At 43.0% G+C, this 19,951-nt stretch overlaps 1 protein-coding gene across 1 annotated transcript in view; it reads left to right on the top strand.

Moving 5' to 3' along the window:
* Nucleotides 1–19,951, top strand: part of HPCAL1 (hippocalcin like 1) — a 182,326-nt gene that overhangs the window by 99,077 nt on the left and 63,298 nt on the right. Inside the window, exon 3 of the mRNA XM_075861108.1 lies at nt 7,852–7,922. The gene's annotated coding sequence lies outside the window, so the exon portion shown is untranslated. The remainder of the gene's footprint in view (nt 1–7,851; nt 7,923–19,951) is intronic.

Raw genomic sequence — 19,951 nt, 5'->3', positions numbered from 1 at the left:
AACTACAGTGTGATTTAAAAAAACAAAACATTTCTTATTTTAAAAGTTATGAGCATTTTTCTAAATATGCTAATGTAGCTCTAATAGCCAAATAGGAGGCGACTCTTTCTTTTCACTCTTGGCGGTGTAAGGTTTTCTGTATGACGCTGTCCAATCAGCATACAGCTTCTCCCCCTTCCCTGCCCAGCAAGACAGCGTGATCATATCCTATACAGCTTCCATTCCCGACTGTGTTATATCTGGTTGTGTCACAACTAGAACTGCGGTCCTGGTGTCATATGAAAGATTAGAATCTCCTCTTTCATATGCCACCAGAACCGCTGTGGTCCAAAACCCGAGATATGGCTTTTTGAAGTGATCCCCCTTCCCTCCAGCCTCAGTCTCTCACACTGTGTGAAGCAGCTTCATCATGATTGGACAGCATCAGAGACCGTGAGGCAGCTCCACCTCAGGAGAATCGCTGCTGTTACCTCCCACTTGTCTAGTATAGCCTAATTTGCATATTTAGAGAAAAGCTCATAACTTTAAAAATAATAAAAGTTTTGGGACACAATTTTCACTAGTATTATCAGTGCTAGGAGATAGGGCATTACTAAACTAGTGACAGATCCTCTTTAAAGGGTTTGTTTGGTTGAAAGAAACCAATTTTAACTACCCTATTTGGAAATTAAGTTAATAGAGGGGGTCCTCCACAAAGATCATCTCTTTCTCTGGAGGACCTGGTGCATCTGTGCAATACATAACCATTGATTTCAACTGTGTAATACTTGATTTCTTCTGTGGTGGCACTGCAGGGAAGTTGAACACTTGCTGGTATATTACTCCACAGATCCCAGCTAATCACTTGGGTTCCAAGCAGCGGGACACCATGTGATCACCCTTTTGTCTCGGAAACCTGCTAACAAAAGACTTGTCCAAAGTGGACATACCCTTTACATTCACGTTTTTCTCTGTTGCCTCCTTTATTTCCATACACTGCAGCACTCTCCTATCTGGGAGCAATCTGTAACACTGCTCATTCTGGTCCTACTTTATTACAAACCGAATTATAGGAAAAATATATGAGATTGACAAACGTCCAAACAGTTGCACGATGGGCCATTCATACAAACAATTCCAGTCTGGGAAACACGGCGCTGTAATAGGAAATGCCCCCTTTGGAGTAACACTGGTGAACCATATGTCAACAGATTTACTCATCACAACTTAACACCGTACTCCTATACCTGCCCCCACTAGGCATGGGAACGACTTGATACCAGACAAAATGACCCATAATGGGTGAACAGACTGGGTTACATGAGAATAATAAAAACATGTCTGTTTTTTAAAAAAAACAGCGCTACTCCATGGGCTGTGTGAGATATTGCAGCTTAGTCCCATTCATTTGAATAGGACAGAGATGCAATACCACATACAGTCAATGGACAAGAGTGGCACTGTTTCCGAAAGGAAGCAGCTATGTTTTTCTAATCTCATACAACCCCTTTGTTACCTGGATGTTGCCATTTATTTTCTTTGTATTAGCTTATAAATTTGGGTCACTTTTTGTTTGTTTAGGAAAAAAATATGGGGCAACATAGAATTACATACTAAAAGACTTTTCAACTCGAGCTTTCGGGAATAGAATAGTCCCAAAATGTCCAAAAGTTACAATTTAAAGGGGAAATTGCGACTTTTGGGTTTTTTACCCTGCCCTTGCGACTTCTGAAAAAGGGGTGTGGCTCAACAAAAAGGGTGTGGCCAACCAGAGCCTGACAGATTGACTATATTTTACATTAAAAAAGTGGCGAAAATTATAGCGGAAATAGGTCCTAGCTGGAGTGGATTTTACTGTATGGGGCATATCAAGGTAAAGGTATGTGCGAGGCCCCATACCTTCCCCCCCCCCCCCCCCCCGATCAGACTACTCTCCTATCAGACCACCCCTTATCGGACAATAAAAAAATAACAAAAAAAATATATGTATAATATATATATATATATATAACCTCTTTGCTCCACTTCTCCCCTCAGGCTCTCACAGCAGGTCGCAGCTCATACAAGGTATTGATGCAGTGTCAAGACGTTGTATGTGAAGCAGCAGTCAGGACGTTAAGTACTGCATTGCATATCAAGTCCTGATGCTGCTCGGTCTCAGGACCTTGTTTGAGCCGGCGACTGCTTTGAGCGCCTTAGGAGAATAGTGTAGCAGTGAGGTGAATTTTTTTTTTTGGGGTGGATTGGGTCCAATCGCGGCCAGCCGAAAGATTCGACACATTTATTAAGAGGCATTTGCCTCTTAATAAATGCGTCACATCTTACTCCAGCGAACTGTTTGTTAGGACTGGCACATATAACGCCAGTCTAAAAGTAGAGGGGTTATGTGGGGACCGAAAAATTTTAGCTGTGTACTCACTGCAGTATGTGAGTACACTCACTAATATACATTCACAGTCTTTATTAATGACGACACGACTCTGGTGACCGGCCCCACTGTACTTTATGTTATCAATGTAATCTATTAAAATCTCATATTCAGCGCGACAGGAGACCAGAATATATATTACCTTTTCGGTCCCCACATAACCTCTTTAAGTCTCTCCCCATGTCTGCAAGTACTATGTACTATTATGGAATTGTTCCTTTAAATGAAATCCCCATACACTGCGTGATACCACGGTCCAATAACATTCAGCAGGAGTTTGGAACCAGACAGACGCTTAAAGGGTAACTAAACGTTCAACAAACTTCTGACATATCATAGTTACATGTCAGAAGTTTTGATTGGTGGGGGTCCGATCACTGAGACTCCCCACCAATCACTAAAACGTAGCTGCAGAAGTGCTCGTGTGAGCGCTTAGCCGCTTCGTTTCTGTTCGGCTTTTTCCAGAAATCGATGTAGCGGTGTACGGACTCAATAGAATGTCTGAGCCCATACTCCGATACACGAGCACTCACACGAGAACTTCTGCCGGTTCGTTTTAGCGATTGGTGGGGGTCTTAGTGCTCGGACCCCCGCCAATCAAAACTTCTGACATGTAACTATGACATCAGTGGCGTAACTACCGCTATAGCAGCCGTAGTGGCTGCTACGGGGCCCGCAGCATGAAAGGGCCAGTGCCACCCGCCGGCACGGGGCCCCCCCCATGACCGGAGGCTCCGCTAGCAGCTGCTATGGCTGCTACAGCGTGATGCCACTGAAGGGGTTGTTCCTACAAAAGACATGCATCCCCTATCCACAGGATAGGGGATACATGTGTGATCGCTGGGACGCCCAGCGATCAGGAGAACGGGGGACCAAAAGTCCCCCCGAAGTTCTCCATGACAAACCTCGGACTTCCGGGGTCTGTCTGCAGCTCCATAGAAATGACTTACGCACCGGTCGCGCTTGTGCGCATGCATGACCAGCGCTCCTTTCCTTTTTATTGAACTGCGCAGACGCCGGAAGTCCGAGGTTCGTCATGGAGAACTTCGGGGGACTTTCGGTCCCCCGTTCTCCTTATCGCTGCCAGCGATCACACATGTATCCCCTATCCTGTGGATAGGGGATGCATATCTTTTGTAGGACAAACTATAGGCCGTTTTTTGTTTTTTTTTGGGGGGGGCTATATGGCGTTATCTACAGGGGGGGTCTGTTTGGCGTTACATACAGGGGGTTTGTATGGCGTTATCTACAGGGGTGGTCTGTATGGCTTTATCTACAGGGGGGCTGTATGGCGTTATCTACAGGGGGGGTCTGTATGGCATTACCTAAAGGGGGACTCTGTATGGCGTTATCTACAGGGGGACTCTGTATGGCGTTATCTACAGGGGGGCTGTATGGCGTTATCTACAGGGGGGTCTGTATGGCGTTATCTACAGGGGGACTCTGTATGGCGTTAGCTACAGGGGGACTCTGTATGGCGTTATCTACAGGGGGGGTCTGTATGGCGTTATCTACAGGGGGGTCTGTATGCCGTTATCTACAGGAGGGGGTCTGTATGGCTTTATCTACAGGGGGGCTGTATGGCGTTATCTACAGAGGGGGCTGTATGGCGTTACCTAAAGGGGGACTCTGCATGGCGTTATCTACAGGGGGACTCTGTATGGCGTTATCTACAGGGGGACTCTGTATTGCGTTAACTACAGGGGGTCTGTATGGCGTTATCTACAGGGGGTTCTGTATGCCGTTATCTACAGGAGGGGGTCTATATGGCTTTATCTACAGGGGGGCTGTATGGCGTTATCTACAAGGGGGGTCTGTATGGCGTTATCTACAGGGGGTCTGTATGGCGTTATCTACAGGGGGGTCTGTATGGCGTTATCTACAGGGGGGCTGTATGGCGTTATCTACAGGGGGCTGTATGGCGTTATCTACAGGGGGCTGTATGGCGTTATCTACAGGGGGGCCGTATGGCGTTATCTACAGGGGGCTGTATGGCGTTATCTACAGGGGGATTTGGGGCTGTAAGATGTTATCTACAGGGGGGCTGTATGGCGTTATCTACAGGGGGGCTGTAAGGCGTTATCTACAGGGGGCTGTGTATGGCACTATCTACAGGGGGCTGTGTATGGCACTATCTACAGGGGGCTGTGTATGGTGCTATCTATAGGGGGGCGCTGTGTGGTGGAATCTATAGGGAGGCACTATCTACAAGGTGGGGTTGTGTGATACCAAGCAGAGGGGGGGCCCCAGTCAAAAGTTTGCTATGGGGCCCAGTCTTTCCTAGTTACGCCCCTGTATGACATGTCAGTAGTTTATTGAACGTTTAGTTACCCAAGCCAGCAAATGTGTGGATTCCTAAATATAGACCCAGACACAAATGATGTGCAGTAAGGAATGAAGGCCGGACACAGGGGAAATGAGGACTAATGTTCAGTTACTTCTGATCAATTCACTTCTGAAAGTGCCCCTTCTGGGACGAAAGATCTATAATGTTGTTTTTTCTTAATACAAGGCATTCGACGGTGCAAGAGTAACGCTCCAGCAGTGAGCTCAATGTCTAGACTTAATGAATTTTCATTGATCACTTACTATATAACGTAACACTGCAGGTAGGTCCTGGAGAGGAAGAACAAGGAGGCGTCTGGATTATGTTCTGTAGGATTAGGGTTATAGACGTGTTTGGTGAAAGATGTGTTTAATGGATGAAATGGGGGTACCTGCAAAAAGAAAAACAAGTATACATTAAAAAAAAAATAAATGAATGTGGAAAAATAAAATATTTCATTTTTACACATTACATTTTCTTTCTTTTTTTATGTTTTATTTATTACATATTGAAAAAGGAGGAAGCAAGCGATACATATGCAAACAGGATACAGTCAAGTCTTATTATAAGTCTGTATTGGCACAAGGTGGATTTGTGGTGGAAAATCCGCAGCAAATCTGCAATGAAATCAGCATAAAAAATCGGTTTCAGTCTTTGTAAAGCCAAGGGTGAAATCCAAAGCAAAATCCACCCCATTTTCTTGCATTGCACTGTAGTTTGCTGCAGTGTTTCAGTGTGTAATCAGCACAGTAAATGTATAGGCTAATATAGTCATCAAATACATAAAATAACAAAAGTTATGTCTAAACATTGCAGGACACGTGTAAATGATCTTACACCAAGAAGTGACACAATTATGTCCTTTTAATGTATAAAATGTAAAAAAAAATATTTTTCCTTGCAGCGCCACCACAGGGGGAAATGCAGCATTACACCGTTCCCATTAAAATCAATGCGCTGCTAGGTCCTCCAGAGAGAGACCATCTTTGTAGCCACTGTCTTCTCTGGCTAATAGATAAGGCTCCTGAACAGAAGACCCCCAATCTATTCAGAACTGAAAATGCCCTAATAGGGTCTTGAAAATTTGTTTTTTAAACCAGACAACCCCTTAGCATTAAGTGTTATTACTGTAAACCATGCCTGACGAAGAGACCTAAGTAGACTTGAAAGCTTGCTATTTGCATCATCTTTTCATTTATCAACCTCAATTAACTTTTATCTTCTATCTACTGGCTAAAATGGTACAAATATACCAGACAAACGTGTAAATCGTCCTTGTGATGGCTGTTTTTCTTCTTTTTTTTTTTAACAGCCGTCACACGGCTGCATGTATTTCTATGGGGCTATTCACACGGCCGTTGTTTTAATGGATGGTGTGAAGGGCCCCCGAAAAACTAGGACATGTCCTATTTTTGTCCATTTTCACAGATCCCTCAATAGACTCAAGTCTATGAGGGATCAGTGGAAACGGGTCAGTCTGTGGCTACATGGAGGTGATGCAACACAATGCGTACACTATGGGCCATAGACCCAATAATAAACTTTTATTAACCCTTTTCATGGCCGGGGGGTTTTGGGTCGTGATGCCTAAAGCAAAGTTTCACTTTTTAGAATGCTGCATTCTAAAGTTGATTGATTTTTTTATTTATTCGTCTACCTCAAGATTTTTTGTTTCATTTTTTTGCTGGTCACATAGGGCTTGCTTATGATCTTAAATAGGAGCTGATATTCTTTAATTTTATAGGCCTTATTTAGGGCAAAATCTTCCAAATTTTTCCATGTTAAAAAAAAATATATATATTTTCCTGTTTTTTAATATATTCAATGAATAATATTTACCCCAAAAATGAATCATCTAATTCTTCAATACAAAGTAATGCCAAATATGTGTACATTGTGAAAAGTCCGACGTTGCAACGACACAGAGAGCAAAAAACGTATTTTATTATTAAATGTTTCTCCCTCCCTGAACTTTAGACGCAGCCTCTGTACATATATTATAATCATCCAAATATAACTTTTTTAGTGAAGGAGCAAAACCAGATAGGGCTGGACCATAACAGGCACATTTTGGTAGCCAAGGTTAATTATTGCATGTTTGGGGTAAGGTGAGTTAACGTGCATTACTTTTTTCATAGCTTTATTATTTTTCCTCATTTTATTATTATTATTATTATTATTATTATTATTATTATTATTATTATTATTATTATTATATATATTATTTTTTTTCACACAATTCACAATATTTCTTTATTTATTTATTTTATACTATTAGGGCTTATGTTGGCAGGGAACACTTGATCTATGTGTTCCCCACTGTCCCTATATAAATATTACTGATAACTGACAGATCTAATGGTAACAGTCCATTACATCACTGTTACACTGATCAGTATATACAGACATACAGAGAAGACACAGATTGTGTCTTCTCTGCATGCCACCTGCCCCCTCACAGGGAATCCCTGACACATCATTAATGATGTCATGGGGTTCCCTAGCAACTGTCCAAATGCAGAAAACTGTGGCTTCTTTATTCAAGGACTCGGCACTCAATAGGAGCACTGAGTTTAGCTATTTTAGTGATTGGGAACTGATTATTTCTGCACCCTCTCACAGTATAAGGTCGGGGTGCCAGTGTGATATTCAGTTGCTGTTGATGGCACTGTGTGCGCACAGTGCCATGAAAGGCAGCACGTAAACTAACAGGCTTCTGGCAAGGAGATGTGCCTCGAATGGTTAACCCATTAATTTATGTGGGGTGGGCAGGAATGGGTCAATGTCCCCTAGTATGCTCCACACGTGTTTCTATATTTGCTATAGGCCCCCTCTTTTTTTTTTTTTTGTATGTCCCTGGTGCCTGAAAACTTGCAAACCTACTGTATATGTGTTGTCTCGATTGGACTCAAACCCAGGAGTCTGGCAGTATTAACCATTGAGTGTCAGTGTCATTGGTCATACTATGCTCTATATCCTTTTATTTTTGGAAAATGATACATTTTCTTGTTTTAATGCAATAGTTATTGTATCCAGTCAGTAACAACACTTTGCTTTTTACTTTCCTGTCCATTGAGAACACTGTAATAGTTAATTTGTTTATTTTCCTTCTCTGCAGCATGCAAGTGGTGTTTTCTTGGAGGACATCAGTATAATCTTCCTGTAGCAGTCACCTCTACACCCATTTAGGTAAGTTTGAAATTTGCTTAGAATTCGCTTTGTTTTTTTTATTTGTTACTTAGTCCTATGTTATATACAGCAGCTTTATTCTATATAGGGTAACAGTCCTCAGGACACTAGGGTGACAGGCAGCAACAGACCTGGCCGACTACAGTGTTTCATTGTTAATGCAGTGATGTTAATACAAGTCATATCGCACCCTGCTGCTGACCCTCTCCCAGCCACAAACTTTTTAGGTATGCGACTGTGATTTTATAGTTCCTTTTCTAAATGGAAACCAACCGGGCGGTGAGCTTCTCTAAACCTCACTATCCGCTTTTATAACCGGGGATATTTTGCGTCTACATGTATACAAATGTAGCACTACACAGCGGCCATTGTAATGAATGGTCTGCCAGATACCCCTGAGCCCTAATAGGGCACATGGAGACACCCTTTAATGTGTCATGATTAAATGTATTGTTGACAGTCTGCTCATACGATCAGCACAATGTTAAAGGGGTTCTCCACCTTGGGCCGCTTTTACCCACACCACCAAAGTAAACCACTTGGTAGTCCTAATATACATCCAGATTCAGATATAGATAATACATGTGAGAGCGATATTCGATATGAGATTATATATAAAAATTCTCCTTGTTCACATAGTGAAGCCTCAGGCTTTGGAGAGAGAGCCTGTCAATATAATACAAAAAGTAAGAAAAATCCTTAAACCAAATGTAGCAATTAAAATAGCTGCAGTAGAAAGCTCACTAAAACTCAGGGGCTCAACAGACTGTGTTGTGACCCCAATATTCTGCTTTGGCATACATCTGTTCCACTCTCCTGCCTTCTTAGCAAATCTGAAAGTACAAATACTATGCAGTGGTTTTAGGAGGCCTTCTGAATGAAAAATGAGGATGCCAATAAAATGTTTCAGGTATCTATCTATCTATCTATCTATCTATCTATCTATCTATCTATCTATCTCATATCTATAATATTGACTGCTAAGTCTTCACCTCCACCCTTCCTTTCGTGCATTCCCTTTATAAAGCGTCACTGTTCTGACTTCCCTCATGTCATTATAGTAAATAATACATGGAACATAAAGCATTATTAGAGCCCTGATTTCCATGAAACGAAATTGACTATTACAAGTACCTGTAGCCTATATTATTGGTGGATTTTAAACATGGTTTATGTATTGCTAACTGATGTAGGTAAGTATGGTACTGCCTCCCTGTCTCTTCCAGTAAATGATGTGGGTACAGATGTTACTATCTCCCTATCTCTGTCAGAAAATTATGTAGGTAGACAGGGCCAGCTCCAGGTTTATGTGGGCCCTTGAGCGACACAGACTTAGTAGGCCCCTTGGCGGGGGAACTCACGGCGGCAGTAAAATGGCGAAAATTCAATTTGTGCCCCCATATAGAAGATAGGCCCCCAGTTTGTGCCCCATAAACGTAGTGCCCTCTGTAGATAGTGCCACACAGCCCCCCTCCCAGGTAGCACCACACTGCCCCCACCTCCCAGGTAGCGCCACACAGCCCCCACCTCCCAGGTAGCGTCACACAGCCCCCAACTCCCAGGCAGTGCCACACAGCCCCCCTCCCTGGTAGTGCCTCACAGCCACCCTCCCTGGTAGTGCCTCACAGCCACCCTCCCTGGTAGTTCCACACAGCCTCCCTCCCTGTAGGTAGCGCCTTTGGGGTTCCCTCTAGGAGTGGAATCCCCCGCCAGAACATTGCCGATGCTCTGACTGGGGATTCCGCTTCAGGAGAAACCCCTGATGTCACTGTCCATATATGAACGGTGTTGTCAGAGGCAACCCTAGAGCCATAGTCCCGGGCAGAGCACTACTAGCACACTTCCTGGAACTTCTGCTCTGCTCCTGGCATCACTGTCCATATATGGATAGAGCTGAAGTCCCAGGCAGAGCGCTAGTAAAGGCTCTGCTCCGGTACTCCGACTCTGGGGAAGCCCCTGACATTACTGTCCATATACGGCTAGTGATGAGCAACCCCAGAGCCAAAGTCCCGGGCAGAGCGCTACTGGCATTCTGCCCAGGACACTGCTCTGCTCCTGACAACACTGTCCATATAAGGACAGTGATGTCAGGGCTTTCCCCAGAGACGGAGTCCCGGAGCAGAGCCGCTTCTAGCACTCTGCCTGGGACTCCTTCTCTCCTCCCGACATAACTGTCCAAATATGCACAGTAATGCCGTGACAACGGCAGCGACAGACGGCCCTGTAGGTAGAGTTGGTACTGCCTCCCAGTCTCTCCCTGTAAATGAAGTAGGCACAGATATTACTGCCTCCCTGTACATAAAATAACAAAAGTCATGTCTAAACATTGCAGGACTCATGTGTAAATGATTTTACACCAAGAAGTGACAAAAAAATTATAATTTTAAATCATATCGGCACAAATAGTACTGTCTCCCTGACTCTCTCTGTAAATTATGTAGTCACAGATAGTACTGTTTTCCTCTTTCTCTGTGTATTTTGATATATTTCTGTTACTTATATAGCGCCAACCCATTCCTTACTTACTGTCCCCATTGGGGCTCACAATCTAAATTCCCTATCGGTATATTTTTGCGTGCCCCGAGGAAACCCACGCAAACACAGGGGATATATACACTCAGGAGTACTGCCTGTGCCATGCGCATCACAGGAAAGACAGCGGGAGCTCAGGGAGTTAAATGCATGGCTTAAGTCTTGGTGTAGAGGAGAAGGCTTTGGGTTCCTAGAGCACTGGGCTGACTTTTCATTGGGGTACAAACTGTATTCTGCAGATGATTTGCACCTAAATGGAAGGGGGTCCGCTGTGCTGGGGGAGAGAATTCTAGCTGGGGTGGTGGAGTATTTAAACTAGGGCTGAGGAGGGAGGTCAATGTAGAAAAAAAAGGGGTAGTCAGGTTAGAGAGGGGTCAGACTATATTGGTGGGAGGAGAAACAGAATGTGGGGAGAGGACTAGACAACAGGAAAAGGAGATCCTTTTGTTACAAAACAGCAGTGTAAATAAAAATGCCCGATTAATGTCAAATCACATTTCTGATAATAAAAGTGAATAACTGAAAGGCAAGTTAAAGTGTATGTTCACAAATGCCAGAAGTCTAGCAAGCAAAATGGGGGAGCTGGAGGCCTTGGTACTGGAAGAAAATATAGATATAGTATATAGTTGGTGTTGCTGAAACATGGCTGGACTCTTCACATGACTGGGCTGTAAATCTACAGGGTTTTACACTGTTTCGGAAAGACAGGACAAATAGGAAAGGCGGTGGTGTATGTCTGTATGTGAGAAGTGATATGAAGGCGAGTGTGAAAGAGACAATAGTGGGTGAATACTGTGAGGAGGTTGAAATCTTGTGGGTGGAACTAGAAAGGGAGGTAAACACTGAAAAAATTACTTTTGGTGTAATCTATAGACCCCCCAATATAGGAGGAGATGGAAGGTCCGCTATGTAAACAGATGGAGCGGGCTGCACAGGCGGGTACTGTAGTGATAATGGGAGATTTTAATTTCCGGGATATTAATTGGTGTCATGGTTTGGCTTCAACTGCAAAGGGGAGACATTTCCTCAACCTGTTGCAGGAAAATTTTAAGGGCCAGTTTGTGGAAGACCCGACTAGAGGTGAAGCTCTGTTGGATCTGGTCATTTCTAATAATGCAGAGCTTGTTGGGAACGTCAATGTTCGTGAAAACCTTGGTAACAGTGATCACAATATACTTACATTTTACCTATACTGTAAAAAACAAACGCAGGCTGGGAGGGCAAAAACATTTAATTTTAAGAAAGCCAATTTCCCCAGGATGAGGGCTGCAATTCAGGATATAGACTGGGAAGAACTAATGTCAAATAATGGGACAAATGATAAATGGGAGATTTTCAAATCTACTTTGGGTAATTATAGTGCAAAATTTATTCCTATAGGTAACAAGTATAAACGACTAAAATTAAATCCCACATGGCTTACACCTTCTGTGAAAGGGGCAATAAACGACAAAAAAAGGGCATTTAAAAAATACAAATCTGAGGGTACATCTGCAGCCTTTGTAAAATATAAAGAGCTTAATAAAATCTGTAAAAATGTAATAAACTTAGCAAAAATACAAAATGAAAGGCAGGTGGCCAAGGATAGTAAAACAAATATCAAAAAATTCTTCAAGTATATAAATGCTAAAAAGCCAAGGTCTGAACATGTAGGACCCCGAGATAGTGGTAATGGGGAGTTGGTCACAGGGGATCAAGGGAAGGCAGAGTTACTAAATGGGTTCTTCAGCTCTGTATATACAACAGAAGAAAGAGCAGCTGATATAGCCGGTGCCAGTGCTGTTAATATATCAGTTGATATACTGAATTGGATGAATGTAGATATGGTCCAAATCTTTTTTGGCTAAATTAAATAAAATAAATGTGCACAAGGCCCCGGGACCAGATGGGTTACACCCTAGAATTCTTAAAGAGTTAGTTCAGTTATTTCTGTCCCCCTCTTCATAATATTCAGAGAATCTCTAGTGACTGGAATAATGCCAAGGGACTGGCGCAGGGCAAATGTGGTGCCTATTTTCAAAAAGGGCTCTAGGTCTTCCCTGGGTAATTATAGACCAGTAAGCTTAACATCCATCGTGGGGAAAATGTTTGAGGGACTATATACAGGATTATGTGACAAAAAATAGTATCATAAGTGACAGCCAGCACGGTTTTACTAAGGACAGAAGTTGTCAAACTAACCTAATCTGTTTTTATGAAGAGGTGAGCAGAAGTCTAGACAGAGGGGCCGCTGTGGATTTAGTGTTTTTGGACTTTGCAAAGGCATTTGACACTGTCCCCCATAGACGCCTAATGGGTAAATTAAGGACTATAGGTTTAGAAAATATAGTTTGTAATTGGATTGAGAATTGGCTCAAGGACCGTATCCAGAGAGTTGTGGTCAATGATTCCTACTCTGAATGGTCCCCGGTAATAAGTGGTGTACCCCAGAGTTCAGTGCTGGGACCACTATTATTCAACTTATTTATTAATGATATAGAGGATGGGATTAATAGCACTATTTCTATTTTTGCAGATGACACCAAGCTATGTAATATAGTTCAGTCTATGGAAGATGTTCGTGAATTGCAAGCAGATTTAAACAAACTAAGTGTTAGGGCATCCAGTTGGCAAAGTAAGTTTAATGTAGATAAATGTAAAGTTATGCTCCTGGGTACCAACAACCTGAATACATCATATGTCCTAGGGGGAGCTACACTGGTGAATTCACTTGTTGAGAAGGATCTGGGTGTACTTGTAAATCATAAACTAAATAACAGCATGCAATGTCAATCAGCTGCTTCAAAGGCCAGCAGGATATTGTCGTGTATTAAAAGAGGCATGGACTCGCGGGACAGGGATGTAATATTGCCACTTTACAAAGCATTAGTGAGGCCTCATCTAGAATATGCAGTTCAGTTCTGGGCTCCAGTTCATAGAAAAGATGCCCTGGAGTTGGAAAAAATACAAAGAAGAGCAACGAAGCTAATTAGGGGCATGGAGAATCTAAGTTATGAGGAAAGAATTAAACCTATTTAGCCTTGAAAAAAGACGACTAAGGTGGGACATGATTAATTTATATAAATTACCACACAGCCAATAATATCACCATACAGTGTCTATATATTGGTAACTTACCAGTTCTACATTGGCGCTCCGCAGAGTATTATCCCGCTCACAGGTGACGTTTTCTCTGATTAGAGAAATCAGAGAAAATGTCACTTTCCCTTTTCTCTACATTCGACCCAGACCGCAATGATAACTCCTGGCCACGAATTGTCTCTGCAGAGTTTGCTGCCCAGATGTCTTTAGGTCTTCACTTTTCCAGCACATCCTCACCCTGTAGAGTAGAGGCATAATAGTGGCAAACAGAACTTTATTGTAATAGTGCCCCCTTAGGGCCCACACAGAAATAGTGCCCCCTTACTGCCCCCACACAGTAATAGTGCCCATCTATACCCCACACACTTACATAGTGCCCTCTTTGTGTAGCACACAGTAACAGTACCTCCACACAATAATGATGCCTTCTTAGAACCCTCCTCAAAATAATAGCACCCCTTTGTTCCCTGCACACTTTCTTAGTGCCCTCTGTGTGGCACTCATTAACAGCGCCTCAACACAGTGATAGTTTACCCTTACAATAACAGTACCCCTTTGTGCCTCACACACTTTCATAATGCCCTCTGTGTGGCACACAGTAATAATGCCCCCCTAGAATTTCTTACACATTAAGGATACTGCCTTAGTGCCCCCCACACAGTTAGGATGCCCCCTTAGTGCCCCCACATAGAAATTATGCCTTATTAGGGCATCCCTTGCAGTAATGATGCCCACTTAGCACCGCCTCCACGGAAATGATGCCCTCTTAGTGCCGCATATTAGGGGTGCCCCATTAGTGCCCCCACACAGTAGTCATGCCCCCTAAGTGGCCCCACAAAGTAGTGATGCCGTGTTAGTGCCCCCCACTCAGTAGTGATGCCCATTAGTGGCCCAGACAAAGTAGTGATGCGTTCTTAGTGCCTTCTCACAATTGACATAGTGCCCCCACATAGTAAGGATGCCCTCTTACTATCCCCGCATAGAAATGATGCCCCCAGAGTGCATCCCTGACAGTAATCATGCCCACTTAGTGCTCCTTTCACAGTGATGATGCACCCGTAGTGTCCCCTCATAGTAATAATGCACCCTTAGTTCCTCTCACACAGTAAGGATTCCCTCTTAAAGTCCCTCTCTCAGTAATAAGGCCACCTTAGTGCCCACGCCCCAGAAAGGATGTCCCTTTAGTGCCCCCTCATAGTAGTAATGGCCTATTAGTGCTCCCATACAGTAAGGATACCCCTTAGTGGCTCCACTTAGTAAGGATGCCCCCTTAGTGCCCCACAGTAGTGATGCCACATTAGTGCCCCCACACAGTAGTGATGCCCATAAGTGGCCCTCACAAAGTAGTGATGCCTGTTAGTGCCTCCACACAGTAGTGATACTCCATTAGTGCTCCCCACATAGTAGGGATGCTCCCTTATTCCCTCCCTACACAGAAATAGTGCCCCTTAAAATAATAAATGTAATATTCACCTAGTCCCGTTACCACGAAGAACGGAGCAGCTTTTTCTTCAAACTTCTATTGGCCTGTTCAGTTGCCAGCTTGGCGCAGGCAGGCGCAATGATGTCACTGCATCATGCTGGCCTGCGCCGATGTCAGTAGTCACTGAGTAAATGGTGGAGCAGGCAGCTAATAGTTCTCTGCTCCACCATTGTATTCAATTGAATCTGTGTACAATTTAAACTTTGTATCTGCATCCTAAGGACACAGATACAAATAAAAGTAGTCCCGGGCAACCCAGGCCCTGTAGTAGCGGCTATGGCTGCTACAGTAGTAGTTATGCCACTAGCAATCTTCTCTAATAGAAGATGGTTTCGAGCAAGGTATCATCTTCTATGAGGTCCATATGCCCTTAACCCGTTGGTGACCGCCAATACGCCTTTTCACGGTGGCCACTAATTGGCTTTTTTCTGATGCATACGCCTTTTCACGGCGCTGCATCAGAATAAATAAACAGAGCAGGGAGCCGTTAAATCTCCCTGCTCTCAGCTACCCGAGGTAGCTGAGGGCTGAGGGCCGGCTCGAACAGGTGAGATCGATATCCATATCGATCTCACCCATTTAACCCCTCATATGCGGCGCTCAATAGCGAGCGCCGAATCTGAGTGGTTTTGGAGAGAGGGAGGGAGCTCCCACTCATCCCACCGGCACCCGGCGATAAAATCGCAGAGTGTCTGTGTCTACGATGGCAGCTGGGGGCCTAATAAAGGCCCCCAGGTCTGCCTGTAGTGAATGCCTGCTAGGCCATGCCAGAGGCATGTCCTAGAAGATGACTGTCCGTTTTAAACGAACAGGCAGATACACTGCAATACAGAAGTATTGCAGTGTATTATAAAAGCGATCGGAGGATCGCATATTAAAGTCCCTAGTGGGACTAGTAAAAAAGTAAAAAAAAAGTTTAATAATGTTAATAAAAAAAAATAAAAAAATAAAAACCTACTTTTTCGCCCTACTAACTGCTTTATTATTAAAAAAAACAATAAAGCAAAAAAGTTACACATATTTGGTATCGCTGTGTCCGTAACGACACCGACTATACAGCTATTACATTATTTAACCTGCATAGTGAACGCCATAAAAAAATTAAATAAAAAACAATGGAAAAATTGCTGTTTTCTGTAAATCCTGACATTAAAAAAAATGTGATAAAAAGTGATCAAAAAGTCGTATCTACTCCAAAATGGTACAATAAAAACTGCAAGTCGTAGTTATGGCTCTTCAAATATGGAGACACAAAAATAAATAATTTTGAAAAAAAAGCGCTTTTATTGTGTAAAAGTAGTAAAACGTACAAAATCGATACAAATTTGGTATCGTTGCAATCGTAACAACCCGCTGAATAAAGTTGTGTTATTTATACCACACGGTAAACGGCGTAGATTTAGGATGCAAAAAAGAGTGGCGAAATGTCAGGTTTTTTTCTATCCCCCCCCCCCCAAAAAAAAGTTAATAAAGGTTAATCAATAAATAATATGTACCCCAAAATGGTGCTATTAAAAAAAAAAAAAACTTGTCTCACAGAAAACAAGACTTTATACAGCTATGTCGACGCAAAAATAAAAAAGTTATAGCTCTTGGAATGCGACGATGGAAAAACGTAAAAAATACCTTGGTTATTAAGGTTTAAAATAGGCCGGTCATTAAGGGGTTAAAGGGCTTTTGGAAAGTTGTTGTCCCAGTGAAACAACCTTTTACATATGCCTAATTACAGAGCATTGGCTCGTATGATGGTACTGTATGTGCAGCTTATTTATACAAATGCTAAATTTTTTTCAATATTTTTTCCAATATTTTTAAACAACGGAAGTGTTTACTAAGGCTGCGTTCACATCTGTGTCAGGGCTCTGTTTCGACGTTCCGCCTGAGCATTCTGTCGGAGCAGAGCCCTGACTGACACAAACGGAAACCATAGGTGATTTCAGTGGTGATGGATCTGGTGCAAATGGTTTCCGTTTGTCTCCGTTGTGCAAGGCTTCCGTCATTTTGATGGAATCAATACCGTAGTCGACTACTTGCTCGAATACCTTGCACAACGGAGACAAACCGAAATCATTTGAATCGGATCTGTCACCATTGAAATAAATGGTGATGGAAACGGAAACCTATGGTTTCTGTTTGTGTCAGTCAGAGCTCCGTTCCGACGGAAAGCTCAGACGGAACATCGGAACGGAGCCCTGATGCAGATGTGAACTCAGCCTTTGCTTGCAGTAATTTTACTGACGCTCTGCCTACGCACTCTGAAAATCATTAAGAAAAGTCAAGGGAAGTCGCGCAGAGGGTGACAGAAATGTGTTTATCTTACTGACATGGGAGGAAGTGTATTTTCAGCCTTGCCTTGTGTCCGTTTCACCCTCTTTCCTGTATACAGGCACTTGGCATGTTTTAAGACATTAGTATATATAATAGGTTTAGCATGCTTTGGCTGTTCTTGTTCTGTTGGTTTTTTTTTTTCTATTCTAATTAAATTGAAAATAAATATTGAAGTTAAACATCCATAATTACAAGATGCGTAAATATATTTTGTAATTATTGATTTTTGTAACCATAGTATAGTATCACTATAGGGCTAATGAGCCATTATTCTAGAGGTACGATCACACATACCTATTATTATCTTCTCCTGGATGCCGACAGCCACCTCACTTGTCTGATAAGTGAGGCTCTTCTATTACGCCAAGTATGAAAGTGTCTATTGTGGAAAAGCCCCACTAGGAATACAGATTATTTTTTTTCCTCTCCCCCAATGCAGCACATAGACCCATAGCCCCCATGAACATGGCAGCACACAGAGGCTACAGGGTGTTACTGTTCCCCTTGTCAATGGGGTATGTCCCTACACACTCTGACACTATTCAATCAGTGCTAACCGTGCCAGAATGTGCAGGCACGCATGATCGACAATGGGAATGGTAATGGACAGTTGTTGTTTTCTATCATACATTTCCAGGAAGAATAACCGAGAAACAGCACAAGGTAAAGTTCTATGAAAAGTTTTTTTCATGGGGAATACAAGCATTTACTAAAATAGACATGTCGAGAACTGATGGGGCTTCTTTAATAAAAAAGTTTTGATGCCGTTTTTGTGGCCGTTTTAGCAGGGGCGTAGCTAGCGGGAGCAGGCGGGGCATGTTTCCCCCCCGGGCGCAACAAGGAGGGAAGGAAGGGGGAGCGCCGCTACTGACCAGGTGCCGCTGGCACAGTTACTGCCAGTCGCAGAACTAGTGCTATAGCAGTCATAGCGGCTGCTACGGGGCCATAAAGTGCCGGGCAGGACATGCTCTTTTTCCCGGAGGTGTCGCTTGCAGCAGGCATCCAGGGCTCCAGGCGACTGACTATGGCGGAGCAAGGAGCTCTCTCCCTGCTCTGCGATTCATTAAGGCACTGGGACAGGATCATCATGGGAACAGGGCTAAATGGGTACGTTTTTTTTTATTTGTTTGGGGAATGTCGCTATCTACAAAGAGGGCTGTGTGTCGCTATCTACAAGGGTGGGTGTCACGATCTACAAGGAGGGTGTGGTGCGATCTACAAAGGGGGTGTGGCACGATCTACAAGGGGGGTGTGGCACGATCTACAAGGTGGGCTGTGTGGCACAATCTACTGGGGGGCTGTGTGGCAGTATCTACAAAGGGGGCTGTGCTGCACTATCTACAAAGGGGGGCAATATCTTCAAGGGGGCTGTGTGGCAATATCGACAAGGGGCTTTGTGCGGCACTATCTACAAGGGGTGTGTGGCATTATCTACAGGGAGGTGTGTGCCACTATCTACTGGGGGGTGTGGCACTATCTACAGGAGGAGGCTGTTCATTACCGTATGTCACCATATATTCTCATTAGCTTCAGTTATACAATCTGTTTAGTCTGGCACTGAATTCTTTACTTATTTTCTTTTAATTTATTGCTATGTTAACTCCCTTATATAACTATATTACTTGTAAAATGTACAAATGGTTTTATGCTTGGGTTACATTAAAAAAAACGTGAAAAAAAAATGACACCTCATTAGTAGAGAAAGCAAACATGGCGAGGGGGAAGGAGATGTCAGGAAAGAAGTTGGAGCGGGGGGTGCCAAACTGAATCTTTGCCCCAGGTGCAGGAGAACTTAGCTACACCTCTGGTTTTTGGCTTAGTTTTTTTAGCCAAAGACCGAAATGGATCCAAAAGGATGCAAAGGTATAAAGAATAGACTGATGCATCTCTATTCTTTTGTGTCCACTTCTGTGTTTGGCTCAAAAAACTGTGCCAAAATCTGCAGCAATATTGTGTGTGTGATCTTGGCCTTAAACTATTAACACAATAAAATCATTAAGGGTTCTTTAATAGTTGGTCACAGTGTTTTACAGTACATTGCTCACTAAAATGATACATACATGATGTAGTTCTGGCTACAATACTAGTTTGGTGAGGAGACGTGCAGGCATTCCTTTGAAGCCTATTGTTGAAAGGAAATGTATTTCTTAAAATACATGTTTGGCTTTTCCCAACGGACGTGTCCCTTGTATCTCACTTCCTCTAACTTCAACTTTAAATCCAGTCTATTACATTGTAACCTTCGACTGCATGCAGTAGACTAGACTTTTACGAGCTCATCTAATAAAATGTATTTTATTGTGGGTCATCAAACTGCTCCATAGACCAAAATCCTCATTTATTTTCCAATAAATATCTACCCAAGGGACACCTTTAAAGGAGAAATCTGTGATCTCCAACCACCACTGATTTCCAGAATAAATGGGCTCTATAGGGCTGAAACAGCTCAGTGATATGTTAATAAATATCTGGCACATAATTCTAAGCAAAAAAATCCATCTGAACCAATATCCAAGTGCTTAGTGTGGTGCTACATAGAAGAGAGCTATGGTTCTGGCTTATTGGGGACCCCCCTCCATCACCTCAACATCCCTAATAGAGCATT

This window comes from Rhinoderma darwinii, chromosome 4 (assembly GCF_050947455.1).
Source record: "Rhinoderma darwinii isolate aRhiDar2 chromosome 4, aRhiDar2.hap1, whole genome shotgun sequence".
Taxonomy (NCBI): domain Eukaryota; kingdom Metazoa; phylum Chordata; class Amphibia; order Anura; family Rhinodermatidae; genus Rhinoderma; species Rhinoderma darwinii.
This window is presented reverse-complemented; position numbering and strand designations above follow the sequence as displayed.